Source organism: Hyperoodon ampullatus (genome assembly GCF_949752795.1).
Source record: "Hyperoodon ampullatus genome assembly, chromosome: 17".
Classification (NCBI taxonomy): domain Eukaryota; kingdom Metazoa; phylum Chordata; class Mammalia; order Artiodactyla; family Ziphiidae; genus Hyperoodon; species Hyperoodon ampullatus.
This window is the reverse complement of record NC_136930.1, coordinates 59509246-59523200: the sequence shown is the minus strand read 5'-3', so window position 1 is coordinate 59523200 and position 13955 is coordinate 59509246. Positions and strand designations below refer to the sequence as shown.

General features: G+C 43.7%; 1 protein-coding gene across 2 annotated transcripts in view; it reads right to left on the bottom strand.

Annotated features, from left to right (window-relative positions):
- DEPTOR (DEP domain containing MTOR interacting protein) overlaps positions 1–13955 on the bottom strand; it is a gene marked incomplete at its 5' end in the record, with an annotated part of 151916 nt that overhangs the window by 98222 nt on the left and 39739 nt on the right. The window lies entirely within an intron of this gene.

Genomic DNA, 13955 nt, shown 5'->3' with positions numbered 1-13955 from the left:
AAATATTTACTGAGCATCTTCTCTATCCTAGGAGATGCAGAAATGAAAAGACATGGACTTTGTCCTTAACTTGCTTACCATCCAGTGGGACGCAAACATCAAAAACCTATGGGTGGGGCTTCCCCGGTGGCGCAGTGGTTGAGAGTCTGCCTGCCAATGCAGGGGACGCGGGTTCATGCCCCGGTCCGGGAGGATCCCACATGCCGCGGAGCGGCTGGGACAGTGAGCCATGGCCGCTGAGCCTGCGCGTCCAGAGCCTGTGCTCCGCAATGGGAGAGGCCACAACAGTGAGAGGCCCGCGTACCGCAAAACAAAACAAAACAAAAAAAACCTATGGGTGGGACTTCCCTGGTGTTCCAGTGGTTAAGACTCCGTGCTACCAATGCAGGGGGCCCAGGTTAGATCCCTGGTCAGGGAACTAGAGCCCGCATGCATGCTGCAACGAAGATCCCACGTGCCACAACCAAGATCTGGCACAGCCAAATAAATAAATAAATAAAATATTAAAAAAAAAACTATGGGCAGGGTAGATAAATGTTACGATAGAGTTATAAGTATATATAGAATGAAAGGAAAGTAAGGAAGAAAATACCCAAGTCTACCAGAGTCTCTTAAGGTCAACTCCTGTTTGACGAAACAGGAGTTGATCTTAAGAGACAGTAAGAGGGGGACTTCCCTGGTCGCGCAGTGGTTAAGAATCTGCCTGCCAATGCAGGGGACACAGGTTTGAGCCCTGGTCTGGGAAGATCTCACATGCCGTGGAGCAACTAAGCCCATGTGCCACAACTACTGAGCCTGCGCGTCTGGAGCCTGTGCTCCACAACAAGAGAAGCCACCACAATGAGAAGCCCGGGCACCACAACAAAGAGACGCCCCCGCTCGATGCAACTAGAGAAAGCCCGTGTGCAGCAACGAAGACCCAACGCAGCCAAAAATAAATAAATAAAAATAAATTTTTAAAAAATTAAAAAAAAGAGAGCCTGTGAGAGGATACAGGATCAAGGAGAAGCAAGTACAGATACACAGTATGAGGAGAGATCAGGACAAGCAGTTCAATGTTAAGTAGCAGCACGATGTGGGGGGGTGGTGGGAGTAGGTGGCAAAGCAGAAGGAGATAAGCATGGGCAATGGGATGCCATTAGGCCAGAAAGGTTCTGATCCTGTAGGTGATAGAGTGGATGAATTCTGAGCTCAGGATTGTCAGTGAAGATAACAAAGATGACAGCATAGTGACCCTTTCCTGTGATGGTCACCTTTTCACTTTCCATTATGACAATTGTGCTTTCAGCTCAACAAATGTATCAGCACTTACTGGATACCCCACCCTGCACTGGTCACTAGAATACAAAGAATAAGTCAAAGTTCCTACTCTGGAAGACCAGGAGGAAGCAAAGTTACCAAACTTCCTGAAAGGTTGAAACTGCTCTCGTACACTCTGATCTCACCCATCTGCTAGAAACCGGCAGGGAGTCATCGGTGGCAAAGGACCAATCACTAACCTCGGTCTAGGAATAATGGGATAAAGAAACACTCAGCAAGCTGGAGCCACTGGTGTGCATGGAGATGCTAACAGCCTCTCAGCCACCTCTCAGCATGCACTAGAGGGAAGGGCATGGTCTGAAGAGTGAAATGTGATGGCAAGGAGAGACTTCCCAGTCTTTTTGAATCTATCTGTCCTAGCGCAGGTAGGACATATTGATATAATGAACACAAGACAATATCCCTGTGCCACGCAAAAGCAATCTGGGACTGATCTGGATGATTTTCTTCTCCTCTGCTCTTTCCCATCAGTACAAACAGTTCCAGGGTGACAGTGGCAAGGGGAGGGAGTCCTAGGTTTCAATCTCTGAACTGTGATTTCCAAGCTGGGGTTGGGCTCTGAGTTTCTTCTCTTATGTAATGAAGGTAATAATGCTTACCTCAGTGGGGTTGTGAAAATTAGAGGTAATCTGTGTAAAGCATCTAGTGTATTGTCTGGCACAAAGCAGCAGTGAACAAATGATACACACACACACACACACCCCTGAGAGTTGACCCTTATCAACTCTTTTTTTTTTTTTTTTTGGCCTCTCACTGTTGGGGCCTCTCCCGCTGTGGAACACAGGCTCCGGATGCGCAGGCTCAGTGGCCATGGCTCACGGGCCCAGCTGCCCCGCGGCATGTGGGATCTTCCCAGACCGGGGCACGAACCCATGTCCCCTGCATCGGCAGGCGGACTCTCAACCACTGTGCCACCAGGGAAGCCCCGACCCTTATCAACTCTTATCAATCCTCGTCAGGTTGGATGATAGTCCCAACCAGCCAGGAGAACCAATTCCAAGCACCCGGGGAGAGGAGGTGACAGGTGAAACATAGAAAAACCAAAGTTTAATTACTTACAAGGAAATTTTATACTCTAGAGAATGCTAACACTGAGGCGAAAGTTAATTTTATTTAGGAGATTGAATCATGGTAGAATACAGAGGACAATTTTATAAAAAATATCATTTGGGGGCTTCCCTGGTGGCGCAGTGGTTGAGGGTCTGCCTGCCGACGCAGGGGACGCGGGTTTGTGCCCCGGTCCGGGAGGATCCCACATGCCACGGAGCGGCTGGGCCCGTGAGCCATGGCCGCTGAGCCTGCGCGTCCGGAGCCTGTGCTCCGCAACGGGAGAGGCCACAATAGTGAGAGGCCCGCGTACCGAAAAAAAAAAAAAAAATCATTTGGGTGGTTGTTCCATAAGTGTGTTCAGTTTGTGAAACTGACAGAGCTGCATACTTATGATATGTGTGCTGCATATAATGATATACTATACTTCAGTACATTTAAATTTATAGTTAAAGTTTGACTACATATTTAACTTTAATAAAGTTTAAGATGTTATCTGGATTTTCTTTCTTTCTGGTCTGAAAGACTCTTTTGTTAGGGGCTCTAAAATTAATAAATGCTTTCTGTAGATTTGGTAGAACAAGGCCATTGTTTACACTCCCCAGCTCTGTGTGAAGAGACTGTGATTAAGCAAGGATGTTTTCATTTAGCAAACAAAGCAAGAAAAACAACATAGCAACTACAGCAAGTGCCCTGCACACGAACCTTCAAGCTGCGAACTTTCAAAGACGTGAACGTGTGTTCCATCAACGTCAGGCGTGAGTGAGATTGCAGCTTTCCCTCCATCTCCTATTGCTGAGGATCCTTCAGCTCTACCATCTCCCACCTCCTCTCCCTCCTCCAGTCAGTAACTCTTCTTGCCTGTTCACTCAATGCCAGTTGTTGTACCGTACTACTGTACTTTTCAAGGTACTGCACTGTAAGATTAAAAATGTTTTCTTTATTTTGTGTGTGTGTTTGTTTTTTAAGTATTAGTAGTGTGAAAAGTATTATAAACCTATTACAGTACAGTACTATATAGCCGATTGTGTTAGTTGGGTACCTAGGCTAACTTTGCTGGACTTACGAACGTGCTCTCGGGACAGAACTCGTTTGTATATGCAGGGGACTTATTGTATACCTCTTGGAATCATCTCTGCATTGAAAGACAAAGCCGCCTACCCAAGGAGCCTCCACACAAAGCTTCTAATAATGGAGGAATAACCTCCAACTTTAAAAACCCCAACGAGTCAAGCCTTCCCCTCGTATCGCTCCTAGAAGGTCTACTTTTATTTTGCTCCAATAAGTGTCTCTCCTCCCAGGAGGTCCTTCCTTCTCTCCTGCTCCCTGTGTGTTCTTCTTCCCCTTTGTTGCAGAATGTTTGGCCTCACCTCACCCTGCCCCACCCACCTTAGATCCACTCACTCTAGAATCTCAACACTTAAAAACACACAAGAGCCATTTCCTCTAGAAACGACTCTGAGTTCTTCATCTCTTCCAGATGGAATAAACTGACACTTGATGTGAACTAGAGTTGTTGGATTCAAAGCATACTGGAGAGAGACATTATGCCATTTCTACAGGTTCACGCAACTGGAGGCTTAAAGCATGTCACTTAGCCCACCTCAAATTTGCTTTCCTTCCCTGTAAATTGATGGGGAAAATCTCTCCCTCTTATAAGTACAGGAAGAATTAAACAAAATAATATGTGGAAAATATTTAGAATGATGCCTAATGCACAGAAGTCCTCAGGAAATGATGACTATGATTATTATTCTTACGCTTTGAATGTTTGTGATCAGAACCTACAATGAGTAAATACGAATAGAGTGATCTTAGAATAGCAAATATCTACTCCTGGTTTTAGTCCAATTTGCACATTCCAAGGTTAGGAAAGAAAGGGGCTGCCCACTGACTTCTTTCCTAAGTAAGGATGACCATGCGTTCATTTATCTATTCATCTCTTCAACAAACATTTATTCGGTATATGCTATGTACTGGACATTGAGGCTCTAAAGTTGTGTGTGACCTCAAGGTCCATGACCTCAAAGAGCTTCTAGTCAAGCTAGAGAGACTGAAACATCAAGCACAATTACCTTGGAGAAATGTGGTTGCCGGGCTAGAACTCAGGTTGATGAGGGTCAGAAAGGGAGCCAAAGAAATTCATTATAATCCAACCATACTCCATACTCATACAACAGTGAGAGTATCCTGTGCTAATTCCAACCATCACATCATGCATGGTACACACTCAGAAAAAAACAGAAAGAGCAAGTGACTTTTCCATTGATAGAGTGTGGGCAATTCCTCATGCCTGTCCATTCATGGAGATAGGAGACAACTCATTTCAGATCCCAGGTGGGTCTCACAGGCTCTGTCAGTCAGGGTCCCCTAGCAGGAAACTACAAAAATTTACAAATGGGCTAATAAGAGGTAGTCTAGCATAAAAGAACTACTAAAGCTATGGGCAGGGTTAAGGGAAACTAAAGGAGATGGCAAAGGTCCAGACTAGCAGGCTGTGATCATTAACAACTCCAGGCCTCAGGATTATGGAGAGAGGGCAGTTTCCAGAGCCTAAAGGGGATAGATGTTAAGAAGAGGGCTGCCTGATGGGACCTGTGGCCTTCAATAGCAGGCAGCAAGCAGAAAAATAAGTACTCTGACCTTATCTCCTCCCTTCTACCTACTTCCTGCTAGTGCCTCCCACTGACCCAGCCAATGGCAATGGAGCCTGTTGACTCAGGCCATGTAAGTCAGCCTCCTGGGGCACACGAAAGGTGGGAAAAGGGTAGAGAATGATCTGGAGGACAAACAGAAATGTCCTGTGTACAGGCTGGGCATCTGACCATGCAGAATTCTTGCATATAAAGGCACTTTTTTTTTTTTTTTTTATGCAACCTGGGTCACACGAGGATACTTGCGACGATGTGCATTTTTCCTCACATATTGGAAACACAACACGTCCTGTATGAGGTGAGACTCGGCTGAACTTTATCTCATTTAGTCTTCATGACAAGTTTGCGAGCTGTGTCTGTTCTCCCAATTTTACGGATGAAAACAAGACTCAGACAGGTTGAATGTCTCGATGAGTGGAGAAGAACTCTGACACACGCTTCTCCACCCACAGAAATCTTAAATGGTTTTTCCATTCTACCAAGTTGAAAACTAACTACAGAGATTCATTGGCAAAATCGATGTTACAGAGACTTGGTTCGTCATCCTGCAATTACACAAGATCAGGAAAACTTGGCAGAAATGCCCGGCAATGAATCCCTGTCGAGGAATCACGTCTGCTGTTGAAGCAACAACTTGTGTCTACCTCTAAACCAAGTCATTTCTGAATAATCAACCAAAGCTAGAAATCTGTACATGACAATCTAGGGCTGATGACTTCTGACAAGCACAGCTGGCCTGCTGCCTGTACTGTATGTTAACAAAGCTCTAATATTATTGCCATATATTTATTATATGGAGGGAAAGTGTGGCATTGCCAAGAAGTAGTAAAGAATGATGTGATTTCCAAAACCAGACCCAAGGACTTAGGAGAAACCAGGAGATGAACACTTTTTTCAGGTCCATTTATTTATGTGTTCATTTATTTATTCATTTATTTATTTTTTGGCCACACCACGTGGCATGCGGGATTTTGGTTCCCTGGCCAGGGATCGAACCCGTGCCTCCTGCATTGGGAGCACAAAGTCCATTTCAGGCCCATTTAAAAATCTATAAGCTGCATATTGTTTAATATTGTTTAGTGGTATTCATTCCTGCTACAGCCTCCTTGGATAGAAGCTGCAGAAGCTTTGTGAATTAGAAGCTGCAGACTGAAAAGGAGTTACATGCGGGCTCATGTGCTCTGGAGCTGGAGACCAGGGTTTGAAATGCTCCCCCAACACCCCACCGCTGATTTCTGGCTATGTGAAGGTAGGCAAGTTCCTTTACCACTCTAGCCTCGATTTCCTTATTTGCCAAAGGGAGAATCACATTTTTTAACTCATTGGTGTAGGACGAGGCTTTAATAAGAAAACACATGTAAAGGGCATGGTATCTAATAAGCATCAATAGTGTCCTGTGATTGCTCCTTTCATCAATATCATCAGCATCTTCAGGCCTCCTCCACTGTCCCTTCAACTCCTCTCACCATCTTTTCAAGAATGTCTGCATAATGAACAGACCTGGAAGATAAAGATACTTCCTCCATCTGGGTCAGAAAGCAGGTTTGCTTGAAGACCATTTCAAAAGGTTACTCGAGCCTGGGGCTCCTCTTCTGTAACCCAACCCTGGCAGGTGTCATCTGCACCTCATTGTGCTGTTCTTTGGGAACAAAGCCTTGGAGGAACTGTCAAAAAAATGATGATGCTCTGGCTACTGCCACTGCCGAGAGCAACAAATTGTTCTTTGTCCCCCAACCCGGGGGTCTCCTACCTGCATCCATGAAATGGTGTCAGGCAAACCCGTTAGCTTGCAAGTAAGATAAAATCTTAAGACTCACGACAGTTCTCAACGTGAGTTACACAGTATCAAAACTCATGCCTTGTCACCCAGACTAAATAGTTGCAAAAGGTAACAACTTTTTTGTTGTTGTTGTTGTTGTTGTTTTGCGGTACGTGGGCCTCTCACTGCTGTGGCCTCTCCCGTTGTGGAGCACAGGCTCTGGACGCGCAGGTTCAGTGGCCATGGCTCACGGGCCCAGCCGCTCTGCGGCATGTGGCATCTTCCTGGACCGGGGCACGAACCCGTGTCCCCTGCATCGGCAGGCGGACTCTCAACCATTGTGCCACCAGGGAAGCCCGCAAAAGGTAATAACTTTTATTCTACTTACACTGCAATTTTAGGACACCCTTCAAATCATCCAAGAAGGAAACATGTACTCCAAGATTCCGTGAAACCAATAATTAACTAGGAAGCACAAGCAAACTGTGAAAAGCTGTATATAACATATTAGAAAGTATTTTTATTACAGTTTGCAAAATAATTAAGATATACTTTGAACATAAAACTTGAATCAATTTGCAGAACTCAGGATCCCGGTTTGGAAAGCACTTCTATACTGCAAATGCAATAAGAGACAAAAATTTGGAGGCTTTTTTTTTTTTTTTTAAACTCCAGCTCCATGTTTTCAGGTTACACCAGTCATTAAGCCTCTTTCTAGCTCAGGTGCCCCATCTCTGCAATGGGATTAATTGTGCCTACTGGGTGTAACTCAGAGTTGTACAGAGCATCAAGCAGGTTAATGGACAAGATGCTTTGTAAACTCTAAAAAGGCAAGACAAGGTACACCTCTGACTCCTGTCGCTTACCATGAAAAGCAAGCTCTCTTTAGCTTTTTCATGGTACCAGCTCAGCAGCTTGTAGCAATCACAGCATGTAGAATCCTTTGTTCATTCAACAAATATTTATTGTGCCAGCCTCTGGGAGGGAACAGGAAAAAGATCCCAGGGGTATATGGTAGAGAAACCTCTGATAAGATAAAATACACAAAAGGGCTGTTCCCCTTTGTATATAGTTCTCCCCTTATATTTCCCTTCGGTTCTATGAAATAGAGAATATAAAGAAAGCAGTGGGAACTCAAAGAGATCTAATGGTATACAGGCACTTTAATTCTTCAACCAGGTATACACTCCTAAGCAGAAGAAATAGACTGCTGGTGGCTGGAGAGAGAAACTCCTGATAATAAGAAAACTAAGACCCTTTGGATGAAAAACTAAACTAATGCCCTTATGAACCAGACCTAGAAGGGATTGAACTCCATATTAAGACGGTGTTAAATTAAAATTGAGAAGTCGTGGGGGGAAGGGATAAATTAGTAGGTTGGGATTAACATATATACACTACTATATACAAAATAGATAATCAACAAGGACCTACTGTATAGCACAGGGAACTCTACTCAATATTCTGTAGTGACCTATATGGGAAAAGAATCTGAAGAAGAATGGATGTATGTATATGTATAACTGAATCACTTTGTTGTACACTGAAACTAACACAACATTGTAAATCAACTATACCCCAATATAAAATAAAAAAACAGATTTAAAAAATGAATAATAAAATTGAGAAGTCTCCTCTACGTCTGAAGATGAAATCAAGGTTAGTTTAAAATGTGCGTTTCAACTATTAGTTTTAGTAAGGATGATCCAAACTGCACCCCAAACTCATATTCTCTTTTATAGCTACTTCTATTTATCAGTATATAGAACACTCGGTAATCCAGAGTTCAACTTTTTTCTTAAAGAGATCTACTGTGCCCACTGATGCAAAGATAATCAAGTTTTGTACTTTGGAACATGCATCCGAAACACCTTCTACCGTCCGAAGGCAACGTACACAGATTCAATGTTGTTCCTTAAAGACACTGATGGTTTTTGTCCTTTCAAAGCTTTTACTGGAAAACTAAAAACTGCACTGTTTGAGAGCATGTGAGTTCTGTTCATGTGCTGTGTGTCGGGGGTATCTGTGCTCATGCAGAATTAACGGGGGAGCTGGAAGGCCCACCCAGGGAGATGCCGTGCCTTGGTCCCTGAACCTTCAGTCCACAACTGGCCACAGTGAAGGTCTGAGGAAGCCTGTTGATGAAAGCGCCTTGTGCCCTGCGTGGGCTTAGATGAAGTCCTCAAAACAACAGAGTGTGGGCACGGATCCAGGGGCAGACACCCTCTTTCTCAGACTCCCCTCAAGCTGGCAGCAGGGCATGACTCCTATTCTAGGGGAGGCTTAAACTAATCAGTCCATTTAATCCCCACAAGTCCATGAGGTTGATACAATCAGTATCTCCATTTACTACATGGGCAAATGGAGGCAAAGAGAGGGAAGGCCAAGGCACAGAACCAGGATTCACACCCAGGAAGCCTGGCTCCTGGGTCCTTAACTTCTATGCTAGGCTGTATCTTAAAATACTATCATAAAACAAGAAAAACAACTGTCATTTATTTATATTATGATTTACTAGTCTAACAGCAGCAGCTCAGATTTCGTGGGCTCTCAACTCTATGCCAAGCACTGTACAGACTGGATTTCATTTAATCCTTCCAACAGCCTTTCCAAGTGGGTCCCCCACTTATCTCCATTGAAGACTACAGGTCAGGGGCTTCCCTGGTGGCGCAGTGGTTGAGAGTCCGCCTGCCGATGCAGGGAACGCGGGTTCGTGCCCCAGTCCGGGAAGATCCCACATGCCGCAGAGTGGCTGGGCCCATGAGCCATGGCCGCTGAGCCTGCGCATCCGGAGCCTGTGCTCCACAACGGGAGAGGCCACAAGAGTGAGAGGCCCGCATACCGCAAAAAAAAAAAAAAAAAAAAGACTACAGGTAAGAGAGGTTCAAAGCCCACTCAAGGTCACAGAGTGAGCAAGTTGTGAGGCTGGGATTGAAGACGAGGACTGTGCAACTCCAAAACCCACACGCTCTGCCACTTGCTGTGAGAGAGAGGCCTCGTCACCAGCTCCCCTACAATGCTCCTCACGTTGGGACAACTTGAAAAAGTCAGCTTCTGCCCCTTAACTAGCATTCGTTGGAGTACCTCTGAGTTAAGGTAACGGAAGTGACGTAGACACTAAAAGGCAACACACAGAGTCACTGACTTTTAGTCCTGAGACGCAGATTTGTCCTGCAAAATAGCAGACTGAGAAACACCACCAGGGGTTAGAAAGCCAAGGTGCCCCCAAATCAGTATGTCTCAGCAAAACCCCAGCCAGAAACCACCAAGTTTCACAAAGGCCTATAAATAACACAGAACAAACAAGCCAGAGGAGAGCAAAAAGGAAATACTGACAATAGAACCAGGCCCTTAGGGCTGGATGGGAGGCTGGGGAAAGCACGGCCTGCACACCTGTCACCCTGGGTTCAGGCATCTCCTGTCCCCCTCGAACTGTAGCACCAGGACGCAGAAGTGACTTAACTGCTCTGGATCCCAGATTCCCCTCCTTCTGGGACAATAACGTAATGCCCCATCTATATTATATAATTATCTACTATGTTATCACTATTATCATTACAGTTATTAGTTACTACTCTATTATTACTCTGTTCAGGAGGTTCAGATAAAATAATCTAATGGCAGTGTTTTGAGCAGCTTAATGTACAAATAAAAGTCCCTGTTGTTTTTTTATCATATTTACAGAACACCACATAGATTTACCATGAAGGAGAATCATTTTACTCCCCTTTTCCAAAGTCTACTTTAAAATCCTGGGATATTTTCAGTAAATTTTTATAGCAAATCTCATACCCAGATATTCACAAACTCCATGTTACATTTTTGAAGTAAACACTGGTTTCATTCATTTAATCTCCATTGAAGTCAACAGAAGAGATTTATTAATAGCCTAGTAACAATAAGTTTGGGCTCTAGGTTCAAATTCCAGCTGGTTTTTTTTTTTTTTTAAATGAATGAGGTGACCTTGGGTAAGACACTGAACCTCTCCTTGCAACTTTTTTCTCATCCATAAAATGGGAACAATGAAAGCATCTAACTAGGGGTTGTTATGATGATTAAATAAAATAGATTAGTCAGGATGTCTGATATATAGCTAGCAATCAACAAATATTATCTATTGTTATTACCTTAAAAGGAAAACAACTAAAGGAATACATCTTTCGTCAGACTTTCTTTCACTAATATTAGAGATATCCTAAACAAGGGTTCCAGCTAAAATAATAGAGGGGAAAAAAGTCAGTTCTAAAATAAATAAAGTCCTTGAAAAGATGAGCTGTGAACAAAATCAGCTATTCATTTCTTAATGTTATTTTTTTTAAGTATCCAAGACTTTCAAAATAATAGTACATGCTGAGATTCATGGAAAAAATGGCCAGAGAAACAAGGAAAATGCATTAAAAAACAGATAAGTGTATATACCAAACAAAATTGATCAAACAGGTAAACTGAACTATCAATTCCAAAGGCCCTTAAGTTTGTTCCATGCATGTTCTAGCAACCAAAAGTAGGGGCCAAGATTTGCGAGGTGGCAGTTAGGTCATGCAAGTTAAGTACTTATTAAATTACTTCTCTAGTGCTAATTTTACAAGCAGTTTGAAGAAATAACTTTACTTGGAATTGAGACACTGAACACTAATGACTAGGAAGCCACTGCACACAGAAAAAGTACAGCAAAAAAAAAAAAAAAAAAAGTACAGCAAAAAAACAAAAGTACAGATCAACTCGTCCAGGGATCAGAAAGTTTAGTCATCCTTTTCAGCAAATTTTTACCATTGACAATTGGCCAGGAACACGTGAAACCATAAGAAATACAAAGAAGGATAAAGCAGTCTCTCCCCTTAAGTTTCTTAGTCTAATGCCGTAAACAAAAAGAGATGAAAGTTTAACACAGTTCTTTCATGGCATAAACACACAGTAGCAGCACCTAACTCAGTCTTAAGGGGACGCGGAAGGATTCTCAGAAAAGGTGATATTGAACACGAAGCCAGGAAGTGTCAGAGTGAGGTAGAGAAAGGGCTGAGTGTGGCAGGAAGAGTCTTCTAGACAGAGGGAACAGCAGATGCAAAATGTACATCAGATCACCACTTTACCACTCCTTACTGTCTGATGGCCTCCCATCACACTTAAAATAACATTTTCGATATCATGGCGGTAAGGGCCCTTCACGATTTGGCCCCAACTCATCTCCTACCCTCCCCCTTACTTCTGGCCCTCTGGACACACTGGCCTCCTTGCTGTCCTAAACTACGTAGAGCATATTCCCACCCGAAGCTTTTACCCTTGCTGTGTCCTCTGCCTTGGATGCTGTTCCACCAGATACACACAAGGCTCACTTTATTCAAATGCCACCTCTTCAGGGACGTCTTCCCTGTCCCCCCGTCTAAAATAACCTCGTCACCCTCAGTGAGTCTATTTCTCCTTCTATACTGAAAATCACCCATACTAAACTACATTCCTCTTCACGTGCTATCCCTTTAATGTCTGCCTCTTCAACTAGAATGCAAGGACTTCCCTGGTGGCACAGTGGTTAAGAATCCGCCTGCCAAAGCAGGGGACATGGGTTCGATCCCTGGTCTGGGAAGATCCCACATGCCGCAGAGCAACTAAGCCCGTGTGCCACAACTACGGAGGCCACATGCTGCAACTACTGAAGCCTGTGTGCCTAGAGCCCACGCTCCGCAACAAGAGAAGCCACCGCAATGAAGAGAAGCCTGTGCGCCGTAGTGAAGAGAAGCCCGTGCGCCACAACAAAGAGTAGCCCCTGCTCGTTGCAACTAAAGAAAGCCCACACACAGCAAGGAAGACCCAGCACAGCAAACAACAACAAACTAGAATGCAAGGTCCATGAGGCAGAGGTTTTGTCTATCTTTGGTCCAGGGCACATTTCCAGTATATAACTATAACTGTGCCTGGCAGGTGGTGAGGGCTCAATAAATATTTGTTGAATAATTAATGAATTAATAAATGCCCTGAAGGCAGAGAGGAGACTTGGATGGTCTAGAGACACAGTTTAGTGTGAATGGCACGTAGGATGTATGGGGAGAAGCAACAGAAGGTAGGGCTGGAGTAAATATTTTCTAGAGGGTATGAGCAACTTTTTTCAACTTTTCTTATCATATCCATCCCATTAATAAGAATATTTCTCTAGGGACTTCCCTGGCGGTCTAGCGGTTAAGACTTCACCTTGCAATGCAAGGGGATGTGGGTTCGATCCCTGGTCGGGGAGCTAAGATCCCACATGCCCTAGGGGCCCAAAAACCAAAACAAGAAACAGAAGCAATATTGTAACAAATTCAATAAAGACTTTAAAAATGGACCACATCAAAAAATCTTTAAAAAAAAAAAGAATAGTTCTCTTTCAGACGTTTCAATTATTGCTAATCCCTGCTCCCATGAAGTGTTTACCCAGATCCCAAGAGATAATCTGTAGCTAGAGAAGAGTATTACAGAATCCCCTGGCTTCCTTCCATGGAAATGACATGTATGTTTTTGACAACATAAATTCTTATAGTTTGAAGAGACCATCAGAGTAATTTAAATACTTAACATCCGCTAGAATTTTCCAAAAGGAACTAAGAAAGTAAATGAAAGCAGCAACAAAACATATATACATACTCAAGCAAACAAATGGAGGTGTTGATGGATCCCTTCCATTCAAATTCATGTGAGTCAGGGAGATGAGGGATTTTCTATACTTTGATATAGAAAGCAAGGAATAAGAGAACTGGGAGAGCTAGTACATATCGGGCATTAATTGGTTGGCCAATGCCAGCTCCAGAAACCGAAGTGAACAGAACTGGCACAGAGGTAGAACACAGGACAGACAGAATCGAGGATAGTCATCAGTGTCATATTAATATCTGAAATGGCTATCCTCCATGGGGTCTGACAACATAGCAGAGTTACTGAACCAACTATTTAAGTACTTGACACAATTTATTCTTTTAATTCCCAGGACAGCACTAAACAACTAGGAGGGAGGGGCTATCACCCACTCCCATGTCATAAAAGAGGACACTGATGTTTACAAAGGTAAGGTAACAGGGCTAGAACTCACACCCTGTCTGGCTCTTAACCATCCGCTACTTAATCCGACCACCCAGGTGCAGCTCCCTCACGCACCATCCCACTTATAGAGTAGGCTCTTTTATGTTATAAATACATGTTTTGAAAGC